Source organism: Coregonus clupeaformis, unplaced genomic scaffold (genome assembly GCF_020615455.1).
Source record: "Coregonus clupeaformis isolate EN_2021a unplaced genomic scaffold, ASM2061545v1 scaf0303, whole genome shotgun sequence".
Classification (NCBI taxonomy): Eukaryota; Metazoa; Chordata; class Actinopteri; order Salmoniformes; family Salmonidae; genus Coregonus; species Coregonus clupeaformis.
Window position 1 is genome coordinate 405,435 of NW_025533758.1, and position 14,747 is coordinate 420,181.

Consider the following 14,747-nt stretch of genomic DNA (forward strand, 5'->3'; position numbering starts at 1 on the left):
CTTATTTGGTTTTGTGTTAAACCGTAGACATCACGTTATCGTCCGTTGTTTTGATCGTGTGATCAGTATAATAATAAATATGTTCACCTTCAACGCTGCGCCTTGGTCTCTCCCTGACGATCGTGACAGACAGTATTCAGTCTCCTTGAATTTTTCCACATTTTGTTACGTTACAGCCTTATATATATATATATATATATATAGTTTGTATAGACAGTATACAGTATATTAATAGAAAATGTGTACAGCAGTAGTTATATAGGATGAGCGATGACTAGAATACAGTATATACATATAAAGTGGGTAAACAGTATGTGAACATTGTTAATGTGACCAGAGTTCAATGTCTCTATATACGTGGGGCAGCAGTCTCTAAGGTGTAGGACAGAGTAACTGTGGTAACCGGCTAGAGACAGTGCCTATTCGGTGCCTGGCAGAGAAGTGTAACTTGGTGCAAAAAAACGTTTGATTTCACATCATTTTAACATTGTCATAAAGATCACGTTCAACTTAATAAAATACAGGTTTTCCCATCTCAAGGGTAAGTGCCTATTAAGTGCCAAATAAAGTAACAGGGTTGACCATAACAGGTTTGACGATTTCTTCTTAAATTAACTATAAATCCCCTGGTGACATGGGGAATGGAAGCTTGTTGTGTGTAGCAAGTGTGGCAATTCACTGCAAGTTTCGCAAAAAATATTTTATTGTTAAAACATTTCTAGCCTGCCTACTGTATATATGTGGGTAACCGAGTTGATGTGTTTGTATTTGTTTTCGTATTTATTAGGGGTCCAAACACATTAAAGCACTTACATTACATATAAAACAAAATATAAAACAGTACATCATATGACATTAATACACCACTACCCATCTACAATGCAAAATGTTTAATACCACCATACAACAATATCACAATGTGTGCGTATGCCTGTGTCTATATCCTTGTGTGTGTCTCTTCACAGTCCCCGTTGTTCCATAACGTGTATTTTTACCTGTTTAAAAAAAAATCTGATTCAACTGCTTGCATCAGTTACCTGATGTGGAATAGAGTTCCATGTAGTCATGGCTCTATGTAGTACTGTGCGTCTCCCATAGTCTGTTCTGGACTTGGGGACTGTGAAGAGACCTCTGGTGGCATGTCTTGTTGGGTAGGCATGGGTTTCCAAGCTGTGTGATAGTAGTTTAAACAGACAGCTCGGTACATTCATCTTGTCAACACCTCTTACAAAAACAAGCAGTGATGAAGTCAATCTCTCTTCCACTCTGAGCAAGGAGAGACTTACATGCATGTCATTAATGTTAGCTCTCTGTGTACTTTTAAGGGCCAGCCGTGCTGCCCTGTTCTGAGCAAACTGCAATTTTCCCAAGTCCTTCTTTGTGGCACCTGACCACACTACTGAACAGTAGTCTATGTGCGACAAAACTAGGGCCTGTAGGACCTGCCTTGTTGATAGTGTTGTTAAGAAGGCAGAGCAGCGCTTAATTCTGGACATACTTCTCCCCATCTTAGCTATCAATATGCTTTGACCATGACAGTCTACAATCCATGGTTACTCCAAGCAGTTTAGTCGCCTCAACTTGCTCAATTTCCACATTATTCATTACGAGATGTAGTTGAGTTTTACGGTTTAGTGAATGATTTGACCCAAATACAATGCTTTTAGTTTTGGAAATATTCAGGACTAACTTATTCCTTGCCACCCATTCTGAAACTAACTGCAGCTCTTTGTTAAGTGTTGCAGTTATTTCAGTTGCTGTAGTAGCTATATATACTCCTGAGTGGCGCAGTGGTCTAAGGCACTGCATCGCAGTGCTAACTGTGCCACTAGAGATCCTGGTTCGAATCCAGGCTCTGCCGCGACCGGGAGACTCATGGGTGGCGCACAATTGGCCCAGCGTCATCCAGGGTAGGGGAGGGAATGGCCGGCAGGGATGTAGCTCAGTTGATAGAGCATGGCGTTTGCAACGCCAGGGTTGTGGGTTCGATTCCCACAGGGGGCCAGTATATATAAAAAAATATGTATTCACTAACTGTAAGTCGCTCTGGATAAGAGCGTATGCTAAATGACGTAAATGTAGCTGACGTGTATAGTGTTGAGTCATCCGCATTCATAGACACACTGGCTTTACTCAAAGCCAGTGGCATTTCTTTAGTAAAGATGGAAAAAAGCAAGGGGCCTAGACAGCTGCCCTGGGGAATTCCTGATTCTACCTGGATTATGTTTGAGAGGCTTCTGTTAGACAAGTAACTCTTTATTCACATTATAGCAAGGGGTGTAAAGCCATAACACATACATTTTTTTCCAGCAGCAGACTATGATTGATAATGTCAAAAGCCGCACTGAAGTCTAACAAAACAGCCCCCACAATCTTTTTATCATCAATTTCTCTCAGCCAATCATCAGTCATTTGTGTAAGTGCTGTACTTGTTGAATGTCCTTCTCTATAAGCATGCTGAAAGTTTGTTGTCAATTTGATTACAGTAAAATAGCATTGTATCTGGTCAAACACAATTTTTTCCAATAGTTTACTAAGGGTTGGTAACAGGCTAATTGGTTGGCTATTTGAGCCAGTAAAGGGGACTTTACTATTCTTAGATAGCGGAATGACCTTTGCTTCCCTCCAAGATGCTGACTGTTAGCCCTTGGTGGTCTATAGCAACTTCCCACCAGAATTGGCTTTAGGTGAGGCAGATTAACCTGTAGCCATATTACTTCAACAGTATTTAGCATGAATGTGGTATTAACAGCAACACCTCCACCAGCGCCGGAGAAGATGGCTGCCGTTTTACAGCCCTCTAACCAATTGTACTATTATGTGTGTTTTTCCGCGTTATTTGTAATTTATTTTGTACATAATGTTTATGCCATCGTCTCTTATAACCAAAAAGAGCTTCTGGATATCAGGACAGCGATTACTCACCTCGCATTGGACGAAGACTTTTTCTTCAACGAGTGGACGCGAAGGATATTCTACAGACACCCGGCAAGGCCCAGATCCCCGTCATTCGCCTGAGGAAGAGACGGAGATATCGTGGACGTAGGTCGGGGGTGCCTTGTAAGGATCCGACGGCGAGCGAGTAAACTGCCTCTCCCATCAATACTATTAGCCAACGTTCAATCTTTTGAGAATAAAATTGACGATTTAAGATTACGGTTATCCTACCAACGGGACATTAAAAACTGTAATATCTTATGTTTCACGGAGTCGTGGCTGAACGACAACAATGATACCATTCAGCTAGCAGGCTACACGCTACATCGGCAGGACAGAACGGCTGGCTCCGTAAGACAAAGGGTGGCGGTCTCTGTATATTTGTAAACAACAGCTGGTGTACAAAATCAAATACTAAGGAAGTCTCGAGGTTTTGCTCGCCTGAGGTAGAGTATCTTATGATAAGCTGTAGACCACACTATTTACCAAGAGAGTTTTCAGCTATATTTTTCATAGCTGTCTATTTACCACCACAAACCAATGCTGGCATTAAGATTGCACTGAATGAGTTGTACAAGGCCATTAATCAACAGGAAAACGCTCATCCAGATGCAGCGCTCCTAGTGGCCGGGACTTTAATGCAGGGAAACTTAAATCCGTTCTACCTAATTTCTACCAGCATGTCAAATGTGCAACCAGAGGGAAAAAAACTCTAGACCACCTTTACTCCACACACAGAGACGCATACAAAGCTCTCCCTCGCCCTCCATTTGGCAAATCTGACCATAACTCTATCCTCCTGATTCCTGCTTATAAGCAAAAACTGAAGCAGGAAGCACCAGTGATTCGGTTAATAAAAAAGTGGTCAGATGACGCAGATGCCAAGCTACAGGACTGTTTTGCTAGCACAGACTGGAACATGTTCGGGATTCTTCAGACAGCATTGAGGAGTACACCACATCAGTCACTGGCTTCATCAATAAGTGCATCGATGATGTCGTCCCCACAGTGACCGTGACGTACATACCCCAACCAGAAGCCATGGATTACAGGCAACATCCGCACTGAGCTAAAGGGTAGAGCTGCCGCTTTCAAGGAACGGGACTCTAACCCGGAAGCTTATAAGAAATCCCGCTATGACCTCCGACGAACCATCAAACAGGCAAAGAGTCAATACAGGTCTAAGATTGAATCATACTACACTGGCTCTGACGCTCGTCGGATGTGGCAGGGCTTGAAAACTATTACAGACTACAAAGGGAAGCACAGCCGCGAGCTGCCCAGTGACACAAGCCTACCAGACGAGCTAAACCACTTCTATGCTCGCTTCGAGGCAAGCAACACTGAAGCATGCATGAGAGCACCAGCTGTTCCGGACGACTATGTGATCACGCTCTCCGTAGCCGATGTGAGTAAGACTTTTAAGCAAGTCAACATTCACAAGGCCGCTGGGCCAGACGGATTACCAGGGCGTGTACTCCGAGCATGTGCTGACCAACTGGCAAGTGTCTTCACTGACATTTTCAACATGTCCCTGACCGAGTCTGTAATACCAACATGTTTCAAGCAGACCACCATAGTCCCCGTGCCCAAGAACTCTAAGATAACCTGCCTAAATGACTACCGACCCGTGGCACTGACGTCTGTAGCCATGAAGTGCTTTGAAAGACTGGTCATGGCTCACATCAACAGCATAATCCCAGAAACCCTAGACCCACTCCAATTTGCATACCGCCCCAACAGATCCACAGATGATGCAATCTCTATCGCACTCCACACTGCCCTTTCCCACCTGGACAAGAGGAACACCTACGTGAGAATGCTATTCATTGACTACAGCTCAGCATTCAACACCATAGTGCCCTCTAAGCTCATCACTAAGCTAAGGATCCTGGGACTAAACACCTCCCTCTGCAACTGGATCCTGGACTTCCTGACGGGGCCGCCCCCAGGTGGTAAGGGTAGGTAACAACACATCTGCCACACTGATCCTCAACACGGGGCCCCTCGGGGGTGCGTGCTCAGTCCCCTCCTGTACTCTCTGTTCACCCATGACTGCATGGCCAGGCACGACTCCAACACCATCATTAAGTTTGCCGACGACACAACAGTGGTAGGCCTGATCACCGACAACGATGAGACAGCCTATAGGGAGGAGGTCAGAGATCTGGCCGTGTGGTGCCAGGACAACAACCTCTCCCTCAACGTGACCAAGACAAAGGAGATGATTGTGGACTACAGGAAAAAAAAGAGGACTGAGCACGCCCCATTCTCATCGACGGGGCTGTAGTGGAACAGGTTGAGAGCTTCAAGTTCCTTGGTGTCCACATCACCAACGAACTATCATGGTCCAAGCACACCAAGACAGTCGTGAAGAGGGCACGACAAAGCCTATTCCCCCTCAGGAGACTAAAAAGATTTGGCATGGGTCCTCAGATCCTCAAAAAATTCTACAGCTGCACCATCGAGAGCATCCTGACTGGTTGCATCACCGCCTGGTATGGCAACTGCTTGGCCTCTGACCGCAAGGCACTACAGAGGGTAGGTGCGTACGGCCCAGTACATCACTGGGGCAAAGCTCCCTGCCATCCAAGACCTCTATACCAGGCGGAGGAGGGCTCAGATAAGGCCCTCAAATTGTCAAAGACTCCAGCCACCCTAGTCATAACTTCTCTCTGCTACCGCACGGCAAGCGGTACCGGAGTGCCAAGTCTAGGTCCAAAAGACTTCTCAACAGCTTCTACCCACAAGCCATAAGACTCCTGAACAGCTAATCATGGCTACCCGGACTATTTGCACTGCCCCCCCACCCCATCCTTTTTACGCTGCTGCTACTCTGTTAAGTATTTATGCATAGTCACTTTAACTCTACCCACATGTACATATTACCTCAACTACCTCAACTAGCCGGTGCCCCACATTGACTCTGCGCACCGTTACCCCCTGTATATATAGCCTCCCTACTGTCACTTTATTTTACTTCTGCTCTTGTGTTTTTCTCAACACTTTTTTTTTTTTGTTGGTTTTATTCTTACTTTTTTGTTTAAAATAAACGCACTGTTGGTTAAGGGCTGTAAGTAAGCATTTCACTGTAATGTCTGCACTTGTTGTATTCGGCGCATGTGACCAATAAAATTTGATTTGATTTGATTTGATTGGCATTTCTATCTTTCTGTAAATGTTATAACCTTGTATTGCTACCACTGTATCATCAAAGGTATTATCTAAGTGAGTTTCAGAGATAGTCAAAATATGAATGTTATCTGTTACTAGCAAATTATTGACTTCATGAACCTTGTTTCTTAAGCTACATATGTTAACGTGGGCTATTTTGAGCACTTTTCTTCTGGGATGCTTACTTGTTTTTATTGCTTTACTGGGAAGCTTGGCAGCAGTAGATGTGCTCATGTTCTTTATGTTAGTGCAGGGTGAGCTGCACACAGTGGACTGCCTCCTCGGGTACACCGGCTCAGTGCTAACAGTATAAATATGATTCCTAGGCACATGATCACTGCACACAACAGCTGCAGGATCAGCAGAGGCACCCAGGGCAGCTAGAGGGACACAAACCAGGTTACCCACATTGTGTCTACCTTCGCCCCTGCTGTAATGTACATTTGTTGAAGCATTTTGACAACTCTGCATCACAATGGTAGGAATTAGCTGAGCTGGGCTTGGGTCATTGCTAACTCATTGTCTCAACGCAGCCTTATAATGCTGTGAAAGGATCCAGGAACCCAAATGATTTGGGTGGATCCCATCCTCCTTATAAAATGTATTTTGTTTCCAAAAGGTATCGAAATTGTCAACAAAAGTTACACCCTTTGAGCTGCAATAATCTTGTAGCCAGTTGTGAAGAGCAAGAATCTTGCTAAAGCGTTCAATGCCATGATTGGCATGACTCCTGAGTGGCGCAGTGGTCTAAGGCACTGCATCGCAGTGCTAACTGTGCCACTAGATCCTGGTTCGAATCCAGGCTCTGTCGCAGCCGGCCGCGACCGGGAGACTCATGGGCGGCGCACAATTGGCCCAGGGTAGGGGAGGGAATGGCCGGCAGGGATGTAGCTCAGTTGATAGAGCATGGCGTTTGCAACGCCAGGGTTGTGGGTTCGATTCCCACGGGGGACCAGTATAAAAAAAAAATATGTATTCACTAACTGTAAGTCGCTCTGGATAAGAGCGTCTGCTAAATGACTTAAATGTAATGATTCAGAGAGGGCACAGGGCCAGATATGATGGTTTTTTTGTTAGTGTCTAGCAGAGAGTCAATCAGCTCTTTAAAATCCAGTTTCAACTGTTCAGAACTGCCCTTAATAATGTCATTAAAACCCACATGGACTACGATAGAATCGATTTCCATGTCCTGACGTAGTACATTCGGGAGCAGCTTAGTAATGTCATTTACTCGAACTCCGGGATAGGACATTGTTTTTGCACCAGGAACCGTCACATTTCTTACCACGGAGCTGCCCAAAATCACGGGCAGAAGCAGACAGAAGGTTGCCGACATCGACTTCAACATCATAGTAGTAGGCACTGCCGCCACAGACACAGGCACCCCCAGCGACGAAGGTGCAGGAAGATCAGGCTCCAGGACGGCGAAACTATTTGTTGTTTGTATCCGCTCCGGGCCTCTCGTTGGGAGTGTAGACTGCTTTACGGGAGTTCGCTGTCTTCGGCTTCCACGGCTCGTGACATGCGACCATCGTTGGGAGTGTAGACTGCTTTACGGGAGTTCGCTGTCTTCGGCTTCCACAGCTCGTGACATGCGACCATCGTTGATTGCCTTTCTCCTCATGCTGTTCTCCTTCGACGGCGCTATCTGATGGGGGAGCTCTGTGTTTTCCCCAGTTTCTTACGTAGGCTGGCGACCTGCGTGATCAAGGAAGCCACCTCAAGCCTCCGCAAGTAAACAATTGCCGCATTGGAACTCCGAGTGATCCGGTTTGTGTTACGCTCGACCCGCTCAGTTTTCCGCCAAAAAGAGTTGAACCAGCTCGTCTGCTTTTACTCTATGATTTGACAATTAGATGTTCAATGTTTCTTTTGAAAAATATTGTAACGACCCTGGGTTTATAAACGCGGATATCGACTCTGCCACGTGAGCATGCCTTTGGGGCACAGTCGTTGGCGTGCTGGACTTCGGGCTAGAAGGTTTAGGGTTCGAGACCTGCTCCCTGCCTGTTTCATTACAATATATTTAAAAAGGAATAGTTTGACCATATTAAAACGAGAGTTCAGTTCAAGTAACAGGGTCGACCTTAAAATGAGTGACAGATGTAAATGAATCACTAATCACATGTAATAAATAATAATATTCAGAAATTACTTTGTCAAAGCAACAAAACAATATAGGGCTTTACATTGTTGGTGAAACTTGAAGACATCTGGGGATTAAGTGGGTTAAATCTTCCCAGAGATCCCTACATGTCAAAATGCTGAATTTTGGCACTTTAGCAAACCTTTATTCATATAAAAAAATATAATTTATTGAATTCTACACGTGATCTATATTAAAGGGTACTTCATTTAATATAACAGGCTTTTAACATTCAATATTGGTGCACAATTTCTACTTAAAATATCGAAGGGATGCAAAAGGAACTAATTTCGTGGAACGACCCAGAAGTAGTTTTTCAGGGTCTCGGTCTGCTAGATAGTAGCAGGGTGAACAGGCCGTGGCTCAGGTGGATGAAGTTCTTGGGGATCTTCTTGGCCTTCCTAAGACACCAGGTACTGTAGATGTCCTGGAGGGCAGGCAGTGTGCCCCCGGTAATGCGTTGGGCTGACCGCACCACCCTTTGGAGAGCCATGCGGTTGCGGGCGGTGCAGTTGCCATACCAGGCAGTGATACAGCCCGACAGAATGCTCTCGATGGTGCATCTGTAGATGTTTGTGAGGATCTTAGGGGCCATGCCGAATTTCTTCAGGCTCCTGGGGGCACTAACCTCCTTCCTGTAGGCTGTCTCGTTGTTGTTGGTGATCAGGCCTACCTCTGTCGTGTCGTCAGCAAACTTGATGATAGAGTTGGAGTTAATCAGTGACCTCTGTCTGAATGAGTGGAGCACCAAGCAAATTGCAGATTGGAAACACACTTTTATTATAATCAATATACATTTAGTCAATGCATTTTAATAAGAATGCACAGTGTATTTGTATTTCTTTCAAGATAACAGTATTTTGTATTACCTGTATTTGGCCCTATCTGATTTATAGGGGTCCAACAAGTATTTACACCATACATTTTTTATTTTTTTAACAATGCCTTTAGGGTTTGTCATTACAGTAATGTGGGGCCCATCCGTCTGTGTATATGGGTCACTGCCAAAATAATGGAAACACTTGAGTAAATGAGGGATACAAAGTATATTGAAAGAAGGTGCTTCCACACAGGTGTGGTTCCTGAGTTAATTAAGAAATTAACATCCCATCATGTATAAAAATGCAGGGCAGGCTTTTTTGGGGGGCTACCATGGCTATGCCCCCATCCACACGGCACGAGTGGTCACTGAATGGTTTGATGAGCATGAAAATTATGTAAACCATATGCCATGGCCGTCTCAGTCACCAGATCTCAACCCAATTTAACAGTTATGGGAGATTCCGAAGCGGCGCCTGAGACAGCATTTTCCACCACCATCAACAAAACACCAAATGGTGGAATTCCTTGTGGAAGAACGGTGTATCATCCCTCCAATAGAGTTCCAGACACTTGTAGAATCTATGCCAAGGTGCATTGAAGCTGTTCTGGCTCACGGTGGCCCAACGCCCTATTAAGACATTTTATATTGGTGTTTCCTTTATTTTGGCAGTTATCTCTAGAGCGACTGTATGGCCTATTCATGATGCCTTTTACAGAACTGTGTTTGTTTGATATATTCTGATTTATACAGAACCAAACAGTGGAATAATGGGGACCCATCCAGACTTACTGATGGGTTTGGATAAGAATTTCATGTTGTGTTCATCATCACAGGCATCCATTCTGCATTTACCATTCTATTGTGCTCCCAATATGGCATCAATGGTGTCAACCCCATATTATAAAATGACTGGACAATTCACAAAATCGCTTTATGGAACACTACAATTCTGTACGTTGATATGACATTACAATATGATTGATTTGATGTATGATAAGTATTTTCTCAATGTTTTAAATGTTCATTGTCCTCTGTTGAGTAAGAATTTGAAATGCCAGACAGAGCCCTTTACATGGCTGAGAGAAATGTGGCATTATATTGCCATCTACAGGCCAATGTGTAATGTCACACTGCACCTTTATGTTCAACTTGGCTATTTAGTGATAAATAATAAATAGCAACTTTGTCAATCTAGTATGATAATATACTTGCTGATGCCTGGATTATTCTTGATGAGAAGCTCATAATCATTTCCCACCTATCAAACAGACAAGCATCTCTGACTTTCCACCATCCCTATAGTGACAGACCTGATAGTGATCACAGTCAACAGGTTGTTTAGGAAAGTAAACGAGGCAAGGAAATAGCTAAAGTCAGATTAGTTCAACAGTCAAGATTTATTTGTAACATTGTTTGAATAGGTTTGAGCTAATTTAGTAAGTTGCATGTTTCTCAGTGGTCACAAGTCATTTCAATATATCATGTTACAGCAGTTCATATTACAAAAATGTTCTGTTTGAGGAATACAAACGACAGATCATTAAACATTGTTCCATCATCTTTCATCAACATTTTGTATGGAACCAAAACCATCATAGCACCAGACCTAGGTCAAATACTGTATTTGATGGGTACTCAATTTAGTTTGGAGTTTACACTTTTGGGACTATTTCATTGGTTCCATTGTACTGGGCAAGCCAAATCAAGTGCAGCTCAACTCTTTGAAAGTATTTATCTATTAGACCCAGATCTGCAGAGAACACCTAGGGCTCTATTCAATCTGTATCGCTGAAGCTTTACAGATTTCACATAGAAATGTAAACATCATTTCCGATTGATCCTGCACCTGCAGAATATACCGTGAATGCCTACTCAGCTAACGCGGGAACTTTGCCTTTAAATTTGAACTAGTTTTCTGAGCAAAAAATAAACGTTTAATTGTTAGACATAAAATACTGTAAAAACACGAGCAAATCAGCTCCAATTATTTTAATTTTGGAAATGTGTTCCAAGTATTCCCACACATAATAGAGAGATATATCTGATCATATACAAATGTAAGCAAGGTTTGAAATTATTATGTTTTAGTGAAATGTTATATCTGTTTGGGTTGCTTGCAATTATGTTCCGGCCCCCTGACCATCCGCTCAAGAAAAAAATCGGCCCGGGGCTGAATCTTGTTGATGATACCTGCCCTACTGTATGAGGTGATTCTGTCTAGACTCTAGACTGACTGCTGTTTGGCATGGCTAATTCTAGCTCAGTGTTTCCCAACTCTGGTCCTCCAGTACCCCCGGCAGCACACATTTTTGTTGTAGCCCCAGACAAGCACACCTTATTCAACTTGTCAACGGCTTAATGATTAGTTGGTAAGTAGAATCAGGTGTGCTTGTCCAGGGCCACATCAAAATTATATAGGGGAGAGTGGGGTAAATTGAGCCAAATGGGTAAGTTGAGCTGCCCTTGTTTCTAGGAATCCATACACAAAATGTATGATTTGACCAAATATTTAGGAAGAGGTCATAATTTCACAGAGTCTGTGAAGGAAGAAACCACATGGAAAAAGTGGTAAGCAGGTTAGCTCCAAAAAACAGATTTTCACCAAGTCAAATGAATTTATTGATTGTTCTATACGTCAGTTGGGGTCTTAGACTTAGCATGAAAGTGCATCCTTGTAGCTGTGTAGGCTAATATAGTCAACATGTTTGCCTTGGGGTAAGTTAAGCCAATGGCCATGGGGTAAGTTGAGCCAATGGCATGTTGAGCAAATTGTGCAAAAAAGTGTTTTCTTCCCAGGCGTAATGCAAGGGCCTGGCCTCTGTTAAAGTATTTTTAAAAAGTACAAAGGGTTTGTTAGGTGTTTAGACTGTGTTAAAATATGCTTAAAATGATTAAAAGACTAATGTGTGTTGAATTGTGTTTGGGAAATAAAGAGAGACATGGTTTTTAAAAAGGTAGTGGTAATATTTAATTCAGTACAGAAATGTGTAGGTGGCTTAACTTACCCTGTCCCGCCGCTCAACTTGTTTTCTATGTTTTCAAAAACTAATGTTTACATTCATTCTGATTATTTCCAGGGATAGACAACATCCAGAAAAAATATGTAGCTTTGTTTGAATGAATACTACAGTATATTTCCCTTGACGGAGTGATGCTGAACGTAAGAAATGGCTCAACTTACCCCACTCTCCCCTACTGAGTGAGTAAACTGCCTCTTCCATAAAACCTATTAGCCAATGTTCAATCATTTGAGAATAAATTAGATGACCTAAGATTACGGCTATCCTACCAACGGGACATTAAAAACTGTAATATATTATGTTTCACCGAGTCGTGGCTGAACGACGACATGGATAACACATAGCTAGCGAGCTATACACTACATCGGCAGGATAGAACGGCTGACTCCGGTAAGACAAGGGGTGGCGGTCTGTGTATATTTGTAAACAACAGCTGGTGCACAAAATCAAATACTAAGGAAGTCTCTAGGTTTTGTTCGCCTGAGGTAGAGTATCTTATGGTAAGCTGTAGACCACATTATTTACCAAGAGAGTTTTCATCTATATTTTTCATAGCTGTCTATTTACCACCACAAACCAATGCTGGCATTAAGATTGCACTCAATGAGCTGTATAAGGCCATAAGTTAACAGGAAAACGCTCATCCAGAGGTAGTGCTCCTAGTGGCAGGGGACTTTAATGCAGGGAAACTTAAATCCGTTCTACCTAATTTCTACCAGCATGTTAAATGTGTAACCGGAGGAAAATAAACTCTAGACCACCTTTACTCCACACACAGAGATGCATACAAAGCTCTTCCTCGCCCTCCATTTGGCAAATCTGACCATAACTATATCCTCCTGATTCCTGCTTATAAGCAAAAACTAAAGCAGGAAGCACCAGTGACTCGGTTAATAAAAAAGTGGTCAGATGACGCAGATGCTAAGCTACAGGACTGTTTTGCTAGCACAGACTGGAACATGTTCCGGGATTCTTCAGATAGCATTGAGGAGTACACCACATCAGTCACTGGCTTCATCAATAAGTGCATCGATGACATCGTCCCCACAGTGACCGTACGTACATACCCCAACCAGAAGCCATGGATTACAGGCAACATCCGCACTGAGCTAAAGGGTAGAGCTACCGCTTTCAAGGAGCGGGACTCTAACCCGGACGCTTATAAGAAATCCCGCAATGCCCTCCGACGAACCATCAAACAGGCAAAGAGTCAGTACAGGACTAAGATTGAATCGTACTACACCGGCTCTGACGCTCGTTGGATGTGGCAGGGCTTGAAAACTATTACAGACTACAAAAGGGAAGCACAGACGCGAGCTGCCCCGTGACACAAGACTTCCAGATGAGCTAAACCACTTCTATGCTCGCTTCGAGGCAAGCAACACTGAAGCATGCATGAGAGCACCAGCTGTTCTGGATGACTATGTGATCACGCTCTCCGTAGCCAATGTGAGTAAGACTTTTAAGCAGGTCAACATTCACAAGGCCGCAGGGCCAGACGGATTACCAAGACGTGTACTCCGAGCATGTGCTGACCAACTGGCAAGTATCTTCACTGACATTTTCAACATGTCCCTGACTGAGTCTGTAATACCAACATGTTTCAAGCAGACCACCATAGTCCCCGTGCCCAAGGACACTAAGATAACCTGCCTAAATGACTACCAACCCGTAGCACTGATGTCTGTAGCCATGAAGTGCTTTGAAAGGCTGGTCATGGCTCACATCAACACCATTATCCCAGAAACCCTAGACCCACTCCAATTTGCATACTGCCCCTACAGATCCACAGATGATGCAATCTCTATTGCACTCCACACTGCCCTTTCCCACCTGGACAAGAGGAACACCTATGTGAGAATGCTATTCATTGACTACAGCTCATCATTCAACCCCATAGTGCCCTCAAAGCTCATCACTAAGCTAAGGATCCTGGGACTAAACACCTCCCTCTGCAACTGGATCCTGAACTTCCTGACGGGCCACCCCCAGGTGGTAAGGGTAGGTAACAACACATCTGCCACACTGATCCTCAACACGGGGGCTCCTCAGGGGTGTGTGCTCAGTCCCCTCCTGTACTCCCTGTTCACCCATGACTGCATGGCCAGGCACGATTCCAACACCATCATTAAGTTTGCCGACGACACAACAGTGGTAGGCCTGATCACCGACAACGATGAGACAGCCTATAGGGAGGAGTTCAGAGACCTGGCCGTGTGGTGCCAGGATAACAACCTCTCCCTCAACGTGACCAAGACAAAGGAGATGATTGTGGGCTACAGGAAAAGAAAAGAGGACTGAGCACGCCCCCATTCTCATCGACGGGGCTGTTGTGGACTACAGGTTGAGAGCTTCAAGTTCCTTGGTGTCCACATCACCAACAACTATCATGGTCCAAACACACCAAGACAGTCGTGAAGAGGGCACGACAAAGCCTATTCCCCCTCAGGAGACTGAAAAGATTTGGCATGGGTCCTCAGATCCTCAAAAAATTCTACATCTGCACCATCGAGAGCATCCTGACTGGTTGCATCACCGCCTGGTATGGCAACTGCTCGGCCTCCGACCGCACGGCACTACAGAGGGTAGTGCGTACGGCCCAGTACATCACTGGGGCCAAGCTTCCTGCCATCCAGGACCTCTATAC